The following is a 19,201-nucleotide window of genomic DNA, read 5'->3' as shown; positions in this document are numbered from 1 at the left end:
GCTGATTGCTCCCCACACGCTCACGGAACACCGTCCACTGGATAGAACACTCTGTGTGTAATTAGGCAGATATCTGCAAGAAATAGCATACAATTGGGTTCCAGCGGCGCGTCTAAAAATGTTGTGATTCCTCTTGCGTATGAACTTTATAATGCTGTTATAGAGTTGCAATAGAAAACGTGCAAACATCATTAGATAGTACTGAAAGACCCACTGGCAGCTTTTAATTAGCTTCAGAGTAAGTAGTACTATGAAACAATCGTTAATGTTTTCAACATAATACCACTACAGAAAAATCTCGTAATGTCCAAAAGCTCATTTTACGTGAAACATGTTGTGATGCAGAATTAGCTTCGTGAATTAACTGCCAATACACTGTAAACACACCTGCAGTTTAGTGGACGCCAAACCCGCTTCCGTTGGTCCCAGCGCGTGGAAAAAGTTGACTCGTCGCTAAAGATGACATCGCCCCATTTCTCTGTTGTCCAATCTTTCATTGCTGTAGCGAACATGAGTCGTTCTTGTAGCTGGCTGTCTGAGAGGCAGGGCTTCTGTGCTGCTACGAAAGACTGCAGGCCAAGCTCACTCAGCCTTCTTCTTACAGTCTCAGACGATACCGTGAGCGAGAGCGCTTCTCGGATATCCTCTGCACATTGAAAAGGATCAGCCACGATGGCGGCCGTAATCAGGCGGTCCTCTTCCTCAGTCGTGGCCCTTGGACGCCCACTGCGCTCCATATCTGTGAATCTGTCATCGTCGCGGAAAGCTTGAATAATCGTATTCACGGCAGTCCGGCTCCTGTTGGTTCGGCGGCAGATTTCGCGCTGAGGTATTCCCTCTATAAATAAACGCACAATGTGCCTTCTTTCGTCAAGTGGAACACGCAGCGGCATCTTGCCAAATAGGCAATCACCACGTGGCCTGAAGCAAGTCTTCTACGTTTTCAGCGACTGATGCGAAGATGCGCCTATGTGTGAAAGAAAATTTTCTATGCATCCGCTTTTTCTTTATTTTTGATGACAGTGAAACACCTCCCTACCCTTTCTCTCAAGACGCAGAAGCAGCAACGCTCATTGGACCAAGATGCTGCCAACCAAAGTGCGCCAGTAAACGTCGCGTAAAAAAATCGTCGCAGCGCTTCGTGAAACTTATCTACCCACTGGCACACCAGTCGACAAAGGTTGCAGTGATTGCTCCGATACTGCTATCACGCCAGATATGTGGCGGTCTTATCGCAGACAGCGCTCTGCGTCAACACAACGAACTAACAATGTCATGCACGGGAATAAAAAATTAACAGGCAGGCGAGTACCAAGAGGGCTCATATCCGGGAGAGCGCTGCCTGCTTTATAGCTTTATATATGGTCAGGTGTTCTGCTAGGGCCTCCGTTTGCCGTTTACATATATGCCCTCCTGGAGCAGTACTTGTAAAAAAATTGTTGCGACAAAAAGAGCACCCGGCAACGAAAAAAGCTGTCCACGACTTCTGCAACGCCACTCAGATCCTTTCCAAGTAATTATAGCATAGGTACGACGTGGTTTACTCAACATGTAGATCGTGCGAGCCGCTTTTACGAATGTGCTGCAACACGAAAATATGGTAGCATTGCCACTAAATATGCAATGACATCGGTCACGGTTGACTCTATGGTAGGATCAGTTCGCAAGGTACAAAAGTTCTAGCCATTTTCTGGTCTGGCCTGTGTGTGTGCTTCTTAATTCATGAGCAAGCATGAGTAAAATTAAGATGTAGTATCTTTCTCCATTGGAATATTCCAAAACCATCTTCTCCGCTGTCGTGTTGCTCTGGCTTGTTTAGATCGCATCTTGTGCTTGCAAAATAAAACTTACGAAGAAACAGAAACACACAGCACATTTTTCCCTTTCGCGAACCCATAAACAAAAAAAAAATTATAAATCAATAAGTAAATCTTTCGTATATGCGTGCATTCCTTGTTTCATGATGTGTATGCCTCCGCGCTCCACGTAAGTTTTCTAAATCCTTTATTTGTCAGGTTACTTAAAGTAAACAACTTATGAGTTCGTAATTTTTCTTAATTATTTCACGGCTTTCCGCAACTTTACAAGCTTTTACGACGACCGATGTACAATAACATCTTTGCGTATGAGTTGTTTGGCTGTAATCAAGGCAAACAAATAAATTACAACATTTCCTTTTGCATTTTTAGTCACATCATAATCTTTATAATCTAACCAGTTATAATTTGACATTGCCTTAGCATAGTGTGATATCGTCAGTAATACCGTGATTCTGAGCACTAACGTGAGGCGAAGCAAGGCTTACTAAAACTTACTAAAAGCTTGCAGTTGACGTGATCGCGACTAGGTATTGCTTACGCCTTTATATTTATGTAGTCCGTATAGTCAAATTGGACTGCCTCGCATTGTTCGCCCCAGCGAAAAATTTAGGCTTCGAACTTTGCAATGTCCCAAAATCAGCGGAAGCATTACAGGCAGTACCTGCAGCCGGACTCGAACGTTCAAGTTCCACAGCAAACTCGAGAGTACGTGCTGAAAAGACCAAGGTCATCCACTGCTGCTACTCAGGTACGTATCATTATTGTAAGTTTCACTATACTGCGAATAACAAAAAGCAGTTACGAGTCTTACTGCGTGAGGGGCAAACTATGACGCGTCAAAGACGGTCGAGCCAAGGAACGCGTAGCATAGAGAAAGGAATTCAACAAGAGGGGACACTCGGCAAAAACTGGCAACAGGAAACACGTCACCATACGTCACGCTATACTTTTGACACCGAACGTTAGCTGCCGCGAGCATCGAAAAAAAAGAAAGTGAACTTAAGTTAACAGGCATTAATTTATTTTTAAATTCTTTGCCGCGAAAACAAAAACGTTTTGCGTACAAATGAACGTAAGCTTTGCGACTTATTTTCCTTGCCTTGCCTAGCCACAGGTCAATGACGCGCCAGAGACATGCGTCATCCGCCAGACACTCCCCCGAAGCCAGCGAGGATGGCTGCGCGCGCGTTTGAGCGCTCGCGCGCGGCGACCCGTCTGTCCCCTTCTTTTTTTTTTAAATGTAACCTGGTTTATTGGGCTCTCGGCGTATTCTTGCGTTCCTTCTGCACTGGGACAAGACACCACTGCACTATTGGACTACGGCAAGGTAAGGAATCTTGTTTCACAGTCTACGAGGCAATTAGGGTTACGGCACGGGACCGAGACTTGAGAAGCAGTTAGCGAAAAACAGCTCGGCCATCCTGGCGCAGTTAATTTGAGTTAATGAATCGTGCGGAGGCATGATTCCGACGTTTCCTAGGGGATTATGGTAACTTATTTCGGTGTTTGAGCCACACTGGCCGCGCAGGGCGCCGTGTCGCAATTAGCGAGAACTAACTCGGCTGTGGTGCGTAGTCTAGTGCGTCTTGCTAGAAGTTTGTGCCCGCTTCTCTGACACCAAACATTACTGAAATGTATTTTCGTTACTTTATGAGGTACTTTTGAGGCACGCTGGCCGCACTGCGCGCGGTGACGCAGTTAGCGATAAACAGCTCGGCCGTGGTGTTAGTTATAGGCGGCGCCGACGGACGCTGGTCGCGTCGGTCGCGCTGTGCGTCAGAGTATAGAGTGCTCGCGTTTTCCTAGCGTAGCGTCGCTGTACCCAGCGTGCGCGCGCGTCGACGTTACGCCGGAGTATAACAGAGCCCTAACAGAGCCCTTATACTCCGACGTAACGTCGACGCGCGCGCACGCTGGGCGCGGCGACGCTACGCTAGCAAAACGCGAGCGCTCTATAGTCTGACGTGTGGCGCGACCGACGCAACTAGCGTCCGTCGGCGCGGCCCGGCGGCAGCCGGCGCGAAATGCAGCATCCTGCATTTCGCGCCGACGACGTTACCCAGACTGCACCGCGTCCGTGTTTCTTTCCACGCGGCGCTCACTTTCCGCGCGGCGCTCTGCTCTACTGAGCATGCGCTGCTTTGGCTAAGGCTGCTGCGTCGGGCCGCGTCGCGTTGGACGGCGGATTTGCGCCTGGCGGGGCATCGCCGACGTGACGCGACGAAACGAACCCCGGCGCGCGCGCGCGTTGTGAACGCCGGAGTATAACAGAGCCCTTAGTTTGGCGTGTAATGAATCTTACAGGGACAAGTCTGTGACGTTTTTTGTGGCTCCGCAACAACATATACCTTCTTTCGGTACTCACGCCTGTTGAAAACGCGATGGGCGATTGCCAAGAGTGATAACATGGGGTGTGCTGCTGGCGCCAGCAGAACGCGTGAAAGATACCGCCGACGAACATATCAAAAACTTGTAATGCGAAAGTTCCGTCTTCTAAAGGACTGAAAAAAAGGCATTGCACCTACGCATTCGTCTTGAGTGCCTGTTGCGTCCATCTTTATGTATGTAGCGTACCGTCGCGTCGCCCGAGGCCAAGTGTTGGAAACGCGAAGTCGCCCGTGTATTTCTGCTGCCAAAGTGCAGAAAATCATGCCCGGAAATGGGGAACGCTTGGAAATCAGATGTTTTCATATTTTATGGTATTGCTTGGGATGAGTCGGGTATTTTCTACGCCATGTATGTAAAAGCGAATTGCTTTTGTTTGTAATGCCGCCCATTCACCGCTTTCGCACGTTTCGCCTCTACACGCAGTATTCCTATGTCTAAACACCAAAATGACCCATGCTTGTAACATGCTGTTACGTGCTTGTAAATGTAACATGCTTGAAATTTACTTTTTTTTTCAGCTGGTGCCGTCCGGTGGAGCTTCATACCGGAACTGCCTTACCTGCTGGGGTCACAACGTTGGATGAACGCACAAAAAGCGCGGAACGAGCTTTTATATAGAGCAAAATAAATATTTCCTCATTGCACAAAAGGTCTTGCTTCTACTTTGTGAAATTGCACGTGGCACAGATTCGATGGGACTTTACGAGATCGTTCGCAATCATTTTTACTAAATAATAAACCGAATCTGCACGAAGAGCAAAAAAAAAGGGGGGGGGCGCAGCCGCCGTGCTAGTTTGCGTTAAAAATACGCGCGCCCGAAACCGGAAGTTATTGACGCGGACCGCTTGGCACGCTGCAGTCACTTCGGCCACTGGGCCCTATGGGAGTGTCCCCTCTTGTTGAATTCCTTTCTCTATGCGCGTAGTCTTGAGTGCTGCCTCGCGTATCGATCGGTCACGACGCGGGGAAAGCGGGAATTGTTTCGTGCTAGCACTCGATAGTCACGCGCACGTTTCTTTCGAGAGCAGTTACAACCAACGTGGCTTGCAACCAAGGATCACGAGGGTTGCAATGTGGGCTTGTTGGTAACGGATCTTGTAGGGTTTATGGTAGCGCTATTTATTTTGTAAGGTAGTGCCGTGTGTGTCCCGGTGTGTCTTCTTTTGTCCAGTCTTTTAAATTGCGCTACCACAAACCATCCAAGATGCATCCAAGGAGGTTTGATACCAAGTGCCTCGATCAGTTCACGGTTACCGCCGCGCATTACTTTAGCAATCACAGTTTTCTCGCGGAACGAAGTGCAAGAGATGTGGTAATTGTGTAGCTACTGTATTGTTTCTAAATTTCTAATTATAACCAACTGTCCAAGCCTCAAAATTTGTTCAATTTTTTTAAAATCAGTTATTACTGATATAGAATTATTATGCAATTTTGCTGACTGACTTGTTCAATTTTACTGACTTGTTTGTTTGTTTACTGACTTGTTTTCTTTTGTTTGAAGGTTTGGAGCCATTTGCGACAGTGAAACATGAACACCCTTGAGCATTCGATAACGGTATTTGAATTTTATCAATTGATTCATACACATCTTAGTGTATTGTGCTGCATATGGTAAATGTTTTATGAAACTACTGGCAGCATCTTTTTCTTTTACTTTTTCTCATGTAGTATTAGGCGTCCATAAAGTCTTGAAGTTTATTTTTATGAGGTGAAGCATGTACACATATTGTGACACTTGTGTTTCAATAATCCAGTGAAAGACTGGTTCATTAAGGAGCCTTGTTGTTCACTGTCAGCAGGAGAAACAGCGTGCAGAGTTCACCACTTGGTCACCTGGATACTGCATCTGCATGGGTAATTTTTTTTTTCACATGCAACAATAGCTGGTCACATATAGGCAGTCATGTTAGTTCATTTCCCCTTGGCGACTGTGTTTGCTGCTGCACTGCAGGAAGGGTGTGATGGCGCTTGTGGAACAAAGTGAGATAGACAGCAAGGGATATTCTACAAAAATACAATACTTGGTTACATTGGCAGCAGTTCTCGACATGGCAGAGGTTGTCAGCATTACATCTGGCGCCTGCCGTAATGCTGAGGGTCTCACTGTTTTTTTCATCTGTGCCCCTGACGAAATGTCATCTGACCAGGCCTTATGTCATTCTTGAGCGTCTTTAACTTTGATCCAAAATGATGAAGAACTGTGTTTGAGAGTTTTACCACATGGTAATGCAGTGACCAATTGGCCACCATCTCTGAGAGCTAGTGCTTCACTTGCACACCCTCTCTTCCATTATGTAGCACAGACTCTGACACATAACACAACATTTGTTTCTTATTTGCGTCAGACTGAAAAGTTGGCTCTGGCTTGATAGAAGACACGTTTATTCATTAGTACCTAAAACGTCTTGTTTAAGAACCATGCACCCATTGCAAAAGAAGTTGGTCTGCATTAGGTCATTTGTTTGATATTGCTGCCCAAGTTGGCAGGATAGCAGTTCACTAGCTGTCAGGCGAAATCTTTTTCCAGTTCTTCAACATTGCCTTATCAAAAAAGAGAACGAGGTTGACCTTAGTTGCGTGCTTGAGGTGTTTGGACAGCTCATTAGATAATTTGTGTGACAGCAAGGATGTACGGTTAGCAGAACTTATGATAGATTTAGTGTGCTGTTGGTAATACTTTGTTGACTTGACAAGGTTGGTACAGGATCTATAAGTTGTACTCTGGAATAAAAAGCAATATGAGTAAATATACAGGGTAACTCAGTTCACTCACTTATATTGGTTCACGACCGAATTGGTCGTGAATCAAAACAAAGCTCATTGCAGCAAACATATGAAAAACAGTTTGTGCAGGCGGAGGATTATAAAACATACTTTTAAAACTGAGAAATGGTAAACGAAGTCTTCAGTTCAATAGTGTACAGTCCTATGAATGTGATATTATAGTTGTGCGTCTTCTGACTGCAAAGATTGTAGGTGCTCTGGTAGCTGGGTCCTGCAGAAATGCACCACTTGCATCTCTGCAGTTTCCTAAGATTATTGATTGGGTATTACTAGTAGTAGTGGGTCTAAAGATGATGTGAAATTGTGGTATTGTTGTTTGGATGATGAAGACCCCACAAACGAAGCACGTACCAATAAATTATTTGAATCATTCATGTGTAACAGCAATGATCTTAGCCTGGAACAATGCAGCGTTCAGGATCGACCATTGTTAGAGGGAACAAGCGAGCATGTGACCAATACTCTATGAGGTGCCTTTTATTGGTTCTTGGCACCCGATTTGTGCAGAAAGCCACTGGCGCTCTGTGCACCGTGTGTCGTCTGCTACTACCAAGCACTGGGCGGTGCAGTTGCAGACAATGCACGGACCGTACTGCCTCAGCAGCACTCTGTGCCTGTGCCGAGCGGGCGCCAGCAGATGGGACATTGCAGAACAACAGCCACACGCGTGCGTGTTCCCTCTAATAGTGGTATCTAAGCTGACTTAAGTCCTCGTGCCAACACTGCTTCTATGCACAAGACAAGGTATTTGCAAAAGGACACAGCCGGAGGTGGCTGATGGCAGAATAATAGCCGACTCCCTAGGGAGCACATTTTATCAGAGTCCAGTTCATTACCCGAGACAAAGTTGGTAAACCTGTACCTTCCTGCACCATTATGAAGTTAGCATGTGGGACATACACTCTCACACCCATAATTCAATTTAATATATATAGAGAGCAACACAGTCCTTTTTTTGCGCTACATCTTAATCAGTGAACTGGCTTTGCATAAGAGTGGTAATGTCACCGTTGCCTTCCAATGCCCTATGTATGTTTCTTGTGAATGTGACACTTGTTTTGTCTTGGTATCTCTAGAAGATAAAATTTCCTATTTGTTTACTCTTTCAGATGAACCTGGAAAACCTGAAAAGCCCTTCCACGAATGTCAGTAGTGTTGTATCGAGAGAGAATGAAGCTGAGAATTCTAGGCACATCCACTCTAACCTTGCTTCAGAAATGTATGCTTTTGCAAGCACGACTGCACATGTCAGCGACGTAGAAGACACTAACCAAGCTGCAAGTGAAATAGGCACTGCGTATGAAGATACAGTGAACATCCGTTGCGATGAATTCAGTTCTGCCTTTGAGTTGAACGATGATGGTTCGAAAGTTGATGAAGGGCACAAGGTTGATGCAGACAGTGAACCAGAGAGTGGTACTGAAGAAAGTGAGCATGCCGCCTTTGAAGATGATGTCTTTGACATGTACTTCACAATGCTCTCGGAGGAGTACCTTCCAAACCAAAAAACAACATGGGCACAGGCTCTGCTGCTCATACTGGCATATGTTGTTACTTCAGGTCTTACATGGGCACAACTACAAGGACTTCTCACTTTAATAAATACCTCTGTTTGGGGAGAAAGTTGTGCCATGCACTACATATGCTGTGAGGAGGCTGTGGAAAAACAGAAAAGAAGCACTGAGGATCCATCTATACAGCCAGACCTGCCATCAATATCTGGGAAGATACAATGATGCCAAAGACGAAGACACCACCAATTGTGCTTCTTGCGGCAGTGAGAAGAAGCTGCAACACTTAATTAATACTGCAAGTTTTTTTTCTGATATTTAACATTAGGCAGCAGCTTCTGGTACTGCTAAACAGCTTGGCAGTACCTTGCTTTCTTATTTGCAGAAGATTGCACTGCTCCTCGAGTGTCAGGTGTTTTTGCGGACATCACGGATGGCATTCTCTACCGCAGTATTAGAAAGCAGAGGAACATGACATGGAGCGACACCACTTTGAACATGTACACACCTGGAGCACCTGTGTTCAATGCGAGTAAAAACTCAATATGGCCAATTCAAGTGATGATTAATGAACTTCCAGTTTTAAATCTCGCAAAATGTGCTAGTTTCAGGTGTGTGGTATTCAAATGTTCTCCCTGAAGCAGTTTGTCGAAGAGATCAACAGCGTTGGAAAGGTGGTGTGGTCACACATGGGAAGAACTGTTCAGTCAGCAGTGCATGTTGTCTGTTGTGTTGACTCACCAGCAAGATCAGCTATCGTAAACAGAAAGCAGTGTAATGGCTACTTTAGGTGCAGCTGGTCCTTTGTGCAAGGTATTACTATACATGGTAAGTGAGCTCAGTTAAACAGTATTTGGCCAATAATTGTAATGGCTATTGTCAAGTCAATATCAGGGAAGGAATGTGGGCTCTTTGCTTATGCAACCTGTTTTTCTTTGAATGTGATGTGCACACACTAAAGCACAGGCTGTCAAAAAAGCTTTATGTCTCATGTATCTCTGATCCCTGTTTCAGTGTATGCGCTGCAGATTTGAAGAATACCAAATAACTAGTCAAACCTATTTACTGGATTTAACATACACAGGAAAGTTTGTAGTGATTAACAATTATTGCTACCCACTTAATGCTTTTTGTTTTAATTGTTTGGTGCATCAGCAGCTTTACTTGACCATGACTGATCTATTTTTATATTGACTTGATACTTTTCACACTATTTCATGATACAATTATGTCATCACTTTCAGTGGCCTGCTGATTATTTGTTTTAACGTTTGTTGCAAATCTGACAAAACATGTTATACCTTAATGATATCCTGTTTGTTTTTGGTAGACGGCAGCCTATGATCGCAGTTAAGCGTTGTGCCTGGATGTAACGACACAGATTTGTGCGGAAAGTGCCCTTAGCTAGCAGTTGATACTGTAGATGTAGCGCAGAATTAGCTTTTGCACTTTTCAGTTCGGCCGACTGCTGTATTTCTAGATCTAGGAAACAGCAATACAAAGCTGAAAACCAGCAAAACTATTTGAAGCACTATTAATTTACCAGTTTAGCTCACGCGCATCACTTTTCAGTGTAATCTTTTCTATCGTTGAAAAACTTGCAAGAAAAGTTTATGCTGTATGGTGGCAAGAAATAAATGGAAGCAGTGATTTTAGTGTCGCCATGAGGTGAGTGATGTTTCTCATCCAGGGCCAGTAGCATAAAAACGTATGAATTCAGCACACAGTACACACAGCAGCTGCATTGCACTAGCTTGTTTTGTCCATTTTTCTTGGAATTTGACAGTTTGCATTTTTTACCATTCAGACGTGTGGTTTCTAAGTAGCATTTGGCCCAAGGCACAGCTGACCTCTTAGTTGGTCGTCTAACAGAAACTCCATGGCAATGCCGATATAGACCTTACGCAAAATGCGTGCACCATATTATAGGACTGCACCCGTCACAAACCTGAAAGAACCTGAGTAGGACCATCCAAGACGTGCACTATTCGCGAGCCCTGCGACATTGCCTTAACACCACTTGCACTGGAGTGATTGTGTTTGTTGAAAATAGAAATAATTTTAATCAATGCTCACGGGTCACTCGAAACATTACAGTCCACTGATTTTGACATTGTAATTCCCGCCTCAATTAAGATTAGTACAGGATGTCGTGCAACTGTAAGTTTCAAAGAAACTTGTCACAATCACAAATGTCAAAAAATAGCAAGCGTTAACTTCCTTGCAAAAAATGCATAATGTAGTTCAATCAATCATATTTTACTTAAACAGTAACTATACTTCTCGAAAATCTGGCAAAATAGGTGGTGATAAAATGCTGCTCATGCTGGTTGTTTTGTGGTATATATGCGCAAGAAAAAATACTTGTCATTAGTTTCTAGCTGGTATGTGAAATTTCAATTTCGTTGCCCTTTTCGTCGCGGTAACAGATGAACCCGGAGAATGTTAGGAATATTTTGCATCGCTCATGCAAACTGAAGGTCTTGTACGGTCCTAAGCAGGTTCTTTCTCTTTGCGGTGGGCGCAGTCATGCAACATGACGCCTTTTCCCCACTTGTGCTGTGCCGTCGAGAGATGCCATCAATTTTGCATGAGGGCCATCTGTGAAATGTTTGACTACTGGAGAAATGTTTCAAAATCTTGCATATTTTCACTGCAGTGTCCATCTGAACATTCTAAATGCAGATATCATTCTGATGTTTAGTACAATTGATGCTTTGCCTGCAGGCACAATGCAGTACCCTTTCAACAGCCAGAATGCACCTGACAGGACTCACAGGGGTGGGCTCAAAGGAATGGTTCAAGGAGCTCAGCTTAAGGAACCTGTCTGTGGCATCAATGAACCATCAATTCTTATCATGTTGCAAGGCGTTGATCTTGTTTGCAGGCTGTCACCTGACTTTATGCATTGTGTTTGGGAAGGCATTACCAAGTGACTGAATTGCGGCTATAATGTACTGGTTCTTTGTGGTACATAGGCAAACACTTGAAGCTTGCGGATGCAAGATTACGTTCAGTAAGGCCACCCATTATTTTGTCAAGGTCGGGACGGCCCTTGTCAGATCGATGATATTAGAAGACTGCTGATTGGCGCTCTCGGCATTCATTTTATTGTCTGCCATGTGTGTCCAGCATACTTCCCCGAGCACACGTGGCACATATTGTGCTACTCAAACAAGCAGTCTTTTTTTTTTGTTGAAATATATTGTCAGAGAAGCTCAAATCTGGACCGCTGCAAAGTTGCTCTTAGCATTTGTTTAGCAGCTTCCAAAGCTGTACGGAGAAAGTGCAATGACATTTAACATGCATCAGTTGTTGCATCTTTCAAAGTCAGCGCGGATGTTTTATCCCCATTCGGGGTTCCTCAACATTTCCATTTGAAGATGGCATTTCTAAGGCACTCCAGCTTGTAACAGCTGCCATGCGTGTACCTGTTGAAATTGCTGAATGGTGCATCATGCACCAGGTCTACCGGACTGCTTTAGCAGAAGTGAAACTTTCGTCTTGTTTTGTTTGCAAAGAAAGAGCTGGAGCACACGTATAAGAGGTTCTTTCAAACATATGCTCTTGGACAAGCACGACCAATTCATGATATTCCAGAAAATGTGAAAAAGCTTTTCGTATTACGATTTGGTACCCTCCAACAAATGTGCAAGTATTTGAGGTGCAAGTATTTGAGGTTGAGGTGCCAGGATAGCCCGATTGTCTTCCCAGTTCTGAGTACTCTGTTCCAAGAAAAACGTGCTCTTCCTATGTAAAAAATGTCCGATGGCATGTACTGTTGTATCTTAGCCATTTATGTTGTTTCCGGCACTATGTACCTTCACTGCCAGCAGCTGTTCACTGCATCCAGTGCACTTGATGTGCCGCCGTCATCCACCTACATCTGAGAACCACTTCTTGTATTGTACTGGCGTCGTAACATTGCAGTGTGTTTTCTTAAATGTTGGTAACCTATCATATTTGTATGAGTTACCTAACAAGGTGGAAAAGAACTAATCGTAATTAGAATGTTTATTTCATTTTTCAATATTGCAGGTACAATTGACTTTGGAAAGAGAGTTATAGAGTTAATATTAGGGTAGAGTAGTTGTATTTATGAATTCCGAATTGTGTCATCCGTCGAACTGCAGCAGGCTGCTACAATTTAACCATATGTACTTCCATCAAAATATAGGCTTGTAACTGAAAAATTATGATCCATCTTTCAGGGGCAACTACTTTATATATGAGCGAAGTGCATGGCTATCACCAAAAGGTTTGCAGTGGACTGAAGCTCAAACTCATTGATCAAGTCAGAGGGACTAATGCATCAAATGATCTAATTCTGTTGTTCAGCGCATGAATGGTGCTCAAGTTAAGCTTGGACTTTTTACTTTTTTAGGACTATGAAACAAGTTTACGTGCATGGAAGTGATCTCATTTTTCCAGGTAATCCCTTTTAATTTTGGCACTACAAAGATGCCAGTAGCGTAGAAAGATCTCTTTTATGTTGCAACCATGCATGGACAGCCAACTGTATTTCGTTATCCTAGTGGCCCAAAGAAATGAGTCTTGGAGTGAAGTTGGGCTTTATGGCAGATGCGGAAGCACCCCTCATCCAAGATTATGTGTAAAGTGCCCGTATGTGTCCACTGTACGTGACACAAATTTTCTTGCATGAAGAGAACCCCCATGGTATTTAAGCAGGGCCTTTTCTTCTTAAGTGCACTTTGTACACGTTGGAGAACCTCACAACTGTACTCGCTCACAACTAGTGTACTTGCTCAGCTACTCTCACTACTAGGGAGGAAATCAAAATGATACTGCGTCTATCCGCGCAAGAACCCATCACCATGAGTTCACCTCCCGACTGAGTTGATCGAAACTTCTTGTGTTGGGAAGCTTCCATATGTGTTTATTGTTCAGGCGAGTGTATATTTTATAAGTGATTCACCCACATCTTGTCATAGGTGATGACCTGGCAAAGAAACCTGTCACAAACATTTCCTGTCATAACATTCTTCAAGCTTTATTGTAGATTGCAGTGTACTGTGCCAATAAAATACTGCCAGTTGTCTTGAAATCCAGTGTGCACTGACATTGTGGAACATCAGGTGTTTGTGAATGATAGTATTCAGCGTCCCTTAAGAGAGATACATCTGTTCCACAGTTGACGCATCAGTTGGCGGTTTTCAAGGATTTGACACTTCACAGATCCTCACAGGATTCTTGGAACTTGACTCGGGCTGGGGTCGCTTCCAGTTTCTGCCGCACTGGTGAAGCTTCCTCCAGCTGAGGAGCAGCGGTGCGTTGCTTGTACACACTTCCCTCCCTTTTCGGATGGAGTCGCCGTAGTGATTTCGACGGCGTCATTCCCACTGTGGTCATGACGCTGCAGTCGTGTTCCGCTCTGTATCCACAATTGCAGGATAAGGGACAGTACCGATGTCTAGCTCGGTCTCTGGTGTTGCAGCTTCCTGAGAGGCTCCAGTGTTCCTTAGTGGCTTCCAATGACGTGGGGTTATCTGCTCGTATCGCAAATGTAGATGGGAGTGGCACGCTGCTCATGGTTAGCGTACAGCTGTCATCCTATATCGCTGAATCTTCTATCTTGTGTCTGAAAGTGCTGGGCTTAATGTGATTGCAATGTTGTCGTACTAACCTGTTACGACCTTTAATGAGCCACAATTTGTGCCCTAGCTTTTTCAAAACTGTTCTCTCCGTCTAGATAGGGTCCCTGCTGTACGACAGTGAGTGCTTTCTACATTGTATCCCTGTTGCAGTTTGTATGGGTTTTGTTCTTGCTTTGGGCTGAATGTGCAGCTGGCGTTTGACCGCAGTAAAGGAACGGTGTGAAAGGCTTAAGTGGCCTTAGCTCTTGCTTTATGTCCACTGGTTCTTCGACTCATTATTGCTAACCACGTACCACTTGTGCTCTCAGCCTTGGCAAAGACAGCATAGCTTTGCTGCATTGGTGGACAAAAGCAGCTGCTTGAAACAAAATTCAAGATGCCTTTTGTCAGTTTTGCTGCTGTCGTGGTATGAAAGTTTAATAGGCCATGACTTGTATTGTAAAGTGCCTTTTATTGCCTATTAGAACGTTGCAAGGCGGCTGCGTGGTCACGAGCTCAGTGTCCTTGGGTGCGCCACTTCGCTCTCCTTGTCTTCGCTCGCTCGTCCAAACGCTGATATACAACACTTCCCCCCTCTAGTGAAACCCAACATATCTTAGTCAATTTTATCTTGACATGTTGAAATGCCTAGCCGCTCTGGCGCCTTCAGAACACGGCCATAGCGACTGCGTGGTATACAATCGGGAACGGCTTGCGACTGTTCGGATCGCTGCGTTCCTTCGGGCGTCCCTGCTTCAGTGGGCAAATCCGGGTACGCATCAGGAGACGAGTCAGAAGCCCTGGGTGCATCTTCTTTCGGACGCTCGGCCCCTGAACTGAGGAATTTCATTTTTTCATTTTCATTTTATTACCTTAAAGACCCCGTTCGGGGTATTACATAAGGGGTGGTTAACATGTTTATACAAAAATTCAGGTGTTACGGTGAAATACAAGTTTGAACAGTTTCCAAGAATTCTGAATGGTATGTGATTGCAGCGGCATTGAAGGGTAGGTCGTTCCAGTCTCTGGCAGCCCGAGGAAAAAATGAAGTCTGAAATGTGACAGTTCGTGTGCGAGGACGAGCAACTTGCAGTCGATGGCTGGTGCGCTGTGACATGCGTGAGGATGATGGCGTGATGTAAGGTGGGCGGCTTAGCGAGCTGTAAGAGAACTTGTGATAAAGAGAGAGCGTGGCGATACGACGACGAAAAGCAAGAGATGTCAAACTAGATTCTGTCCTTAAGCTTGAAATGCTAATGTTATATGAATATGAAGAATGGATGAATCTAGTCGCACAATTCTGAACTGATTCGAGTGCATTGATGATATATGTTTGGTGAGGGTTCCAGATGGCAGCGGCATATTCCAGTTGTGGTCTGAGAAATGGTCAGTTGTAGTGAAACGATTGTCTTCGGGTGAGTCATTTCCTGGACAAGAATGATAGGGTGATTCTTGAACTGCGTTTTCAATCAACGTATATCTTCTATTCATATTGTTACGGGGAGAATATATATACAATGGATGTATTTACAAGGTGCACAACACTACAGAAATCGTTCAAGAGAGTGCGTGCACACCAGAAAGCCACGCCGTCGTCGTCGTCATCGTCCAAGAACCAACCACATTATCGCCGCTCGTGACATTACCCGCCGGCGGCAGAAGCACCGTCCCGGTGCAATTAGGACCCGGGCCGAGAGTGGTACGGTTTAAGGCGCGAGACATGGACTATGTCACTAGCGATTGTTGCAGAGGCCGACTTAGGATTGAGCGGAGCGATTTCATAGGTCACATTAGTGACTTTGCGTACGACGCGGTAAGGGCCAGCATAACGGGAGAGGAGTTTTTCGCATAGGCCAACGCGACGTGACGGGAACCACAGCAAGACGAGCGATTTTGGAGGGAAGTTCACCTCCCGGTGTCGGCGGTCATAGAGACATTTTTGATTGACCTGTGAAGCCGACAATCGATCGCGGGCAACCTGACGGGCGATGTCAGCACGGGCAAGAGCATCACGAGCATAGGCAGAGGATGTGTCTGCGTGAGGATGAAGTATGGTGTCCATAGGCAATGGTTGGTCGTAGCCAAACAGTAGATAAAAGGGTGAGTAGCCAGCTGTGTCGTGACGAGGAGAGTTGTAGGCGAAGGTCACAAAAGGCAAGTTAATGTCCCAGTCTCGGTGGTCCTCAGACACGTACATAGAAAGCATATCTGTCAGAGTACGGTTGAGGCGTTCTGTAAGGCCGTTTGTCTGTGGATGGTACGCAGTGGTGAACTTCTGATTGGTCGAGCAAGAACGAAGAATGTCGTCGACTACTTTAGACAGGAAGCAGCGGCCGCGGTCCGTGATTAACTGACGAGGAGCACCGTGGCGCAGGATGACGTCGTGAAGAAGGAAATCGGCTACATCAGTAGCACAGCTGGTGGGAAGTGCTCGTGTAACAGCGTACCGCGTTGCGTAGTCAGTAGCGACTGCAACTCATCTATTGCCAGTGGTTGACATGGGAAAACGCCCTAGAAGATCGAGTCCCACCCGGAAAAATGGTTCATCAGGGATATGGAGGGGCTGAAGACTGCCAGCAGGCAGTAGGGCAGGAGTCATGCGTCGCTGGCAGAGGTCACAAGCATTTACTTTGGCGACCATCCTTTGGGCCAGACTTCCGTCGTCACCCATCGCATCCATACCGGCGATGCGAGTCCTATTCACCGAAGCCTTACCGTGTGTCAGCTCCGGAGCGTGCTGTCATCCAACTGGAAGTGGAGAACATGCTGGGCAAAGGCATAATTGAACCCTCATGCAGTCCTTGGGCCTCTCCCGTCGTACTTGTGAAGAAGAAGGGCAGTATCTGGAGATTCTGTGTAGACTACCGCCACCTCAACCAGATTACCAAGAAGGATGTGTATCCTCTCCCGCGTATTGATAACGCACTGGACTGCTTGGACGGCGCCAGATATTTCTCGTCCATCGACCTGCGCTCAGGATACTGGCAAATCGCTGTGGACGACTAAGACCGCGAGAAGACCGCCTTCGTGACTCCTGGTGGCCTCTATCAATTTAATGTGATGCCTTTTGGCCTATGTAATGCCCCTGCTACTTTCGAGCGCAAGATGGACTCTCTTCTTCGAGGCATCAAGTGGTCCTTTGCTACCTGGACGATGTTATCGTTTTTTCGACTACGTTTGTAAACCATTTCACTCGCCTGTCCACCGTCCTTGATGTTTTTCGCCGTGCTCGTCTTCAGCTTAACTCGTCGAAATGTCGCTCTGGGCACCGTCAAATCTGCGTATTCGGCCACCTTGTTGACGCTGCAGGCGTGCAGCCAGACCCAGCCAGGCCCGCCCTCTAACTGGCCTACTCAAGAAGGACGTCGTTTTCACTTGGGGTAGTGACCAAGCGGACGCCTTTTCATCGCTCGTTGCCATCCTAACGAACCCACCTGTTCTAGCACATTTCGACGCGTCAGACAGCACGGACGTTCGTACCGACGCCAGTGGCCACGGTATAGGCGCCGTCCTTGCACAACAGCTGCACAGCCTCCACCGCGTGGCCGCCTATGCAAGCCGCCTTCTGTCGCTGTCGGAGCAAAATTACTTGATCACAGAACGCGAGTGGTTAGCTCTCATCTGGGCCATCGCAAAATTCCGCCCGTACCTGTATGGCAGGCACTTTTCAGTTATTACAGACCACCATGTGCTTTGGTGGCTTTCCTCGCTCAAGGACCCCACTGGTCGCCTTGGCCGTTGGGCACCCCGCTTGCAAGAGTACTCATTTTCTGTTTTCTACAAATCTGGACGGCTTCACCAAGATGCTGACTGCTTGTCACGATACCCGGTCGATCCCCCTGATACACTGGAAGATGAACCTGACACCTTTGTTCTGGCCATTACAGACTTAGTCCACATAGCTGACGAACAGCGCCGTGACTCATCTTTGCGGCCTTTTATAGACGGTGTCAACTCACCACACCCTGATCTTTCCCTACGGATGTTTGTGCTCCACAACGACACCTTACACCGCTACAACGCCCGGCCTGACGGCGCTGAGCTCTTGCTTGTTGTTTCCGCGTATCTATGCTGTACTGTTTTGCGCCAGTTTCACGATGCACTGACGGCCGGACACCTAGGCGTGTCACGCCCGTATTATCGCATCCGCAGGCGCTTCTTTTGACCTGGTCTTTACCGTTCTGTGCGACAGTAGTTTGCAGCTTGTGACCTCTGCCAGCGACGCATGACTCCTGCCCTACTGCCTGCTGGCGGTCTTCAGCCCCTCCATATCCCTGATGAACCATTTTTCCGGGTGGGACTCGATCTTCTAGGGCGTTTTCCCATGTCAACCACTGGCAATAGATGAGTTGCAGTCGCTACTGACTACGCAACGCGGTACGCTGTTACACGAGCACTTCCCACCAGCTGTGCTACTGATGTAGCCGATTTCCTTCTTCACGACGTCATCCTGCGCCACGGTGCTCCTCGTCAGTTAATCACGGACCGCGGCCGCTGCTTCCTGTCTAAAGTAGTCGACGACATTCTTCGTTCTTGCTCGACCAATCAGAAGTTCACCACTGCGTACCATCCACAGACAAACGGCCTTACAGAACGCCTCAACCGTACTCTGACAGATATGCTTTCTATGTACGTGTCTGAGGACCACCGAGACTGGGACATTAACTTGCCTTTTGTGACCTTCGTCTACAACTCTCCTCGTCACGACACAGCTGGCTACTCACCCTTTTATCTACTGTTTGGCTACGACCAACCATTGCCTATGGACACCATACTTCATCCTCACGCAGACACATCCTCTGCCTATGCTCGTGATGCTCTTGCCCGTGCTGACATCGCCCGTCAGGTTGCCCGCGATCGATTGTCGGCTTCACAGGTCAATCAAAAATGTCTCTATGACCGCCGACACCGGGAGGTGAACTTCCCTCCAAAATCGCTCGTCTTGCTGTGGTTCCCGTCACGTCGCGTTGGCCTATGCGAAAAACTCCTCTCCCGTTATGCTGGCCCTTACCGCGTCGTACGCAAAGTCACTAATGTGACCTATGAAATCGCTCCGCTCAATCCTAAGTCGGCCTCTGCAACAATCGCTAGTGACATAGTCCAT

General features: G+C 46.3%; 1 long non-coding RNA gene across 1 annotated transcript; it reads left to right on the top strand.

Moving 5' to 3' along the window:
* The first annotated feature begins 2,993 nt into the window (after positions 1-2,993).
* LOC125946070 (uncharacterized) lies at positions 2,994-4,857 on the top strand. Its single transcript, XR_007467381.1, has 2 exons — positions 2,994-3,147; positions 4,727-4,857. It is a non-coding gene; the product is annotated as an uncharacterized LOC125946070 (long non-coding RNA).
* The last annotated feature ends 14,344 nt before the right edge of the window (positions 4,858-19,201 follow it).

This window comes from Dermacentor silvarum, chromosome 5, assembly GCF_013339745.2.
Source record: "Dermacentor silvarum isolate Dsil-2018 chromosome 5, BIME_Dsil_1.4, whole genome shotgun sequence".
In the NCBI taxonomy this organism is placed as follows: domain Eukaryota; kingdom Metazoa; phylum Arthropoda; class Arachnida; order Ixodida; family Ixodidae; genus Dermacentor; species Dermacentor silvarum.
Note: the sequence above shows the minus strand (reverse complement) of the source record. Positions and strands in the feature narration are given on the sequence as shown.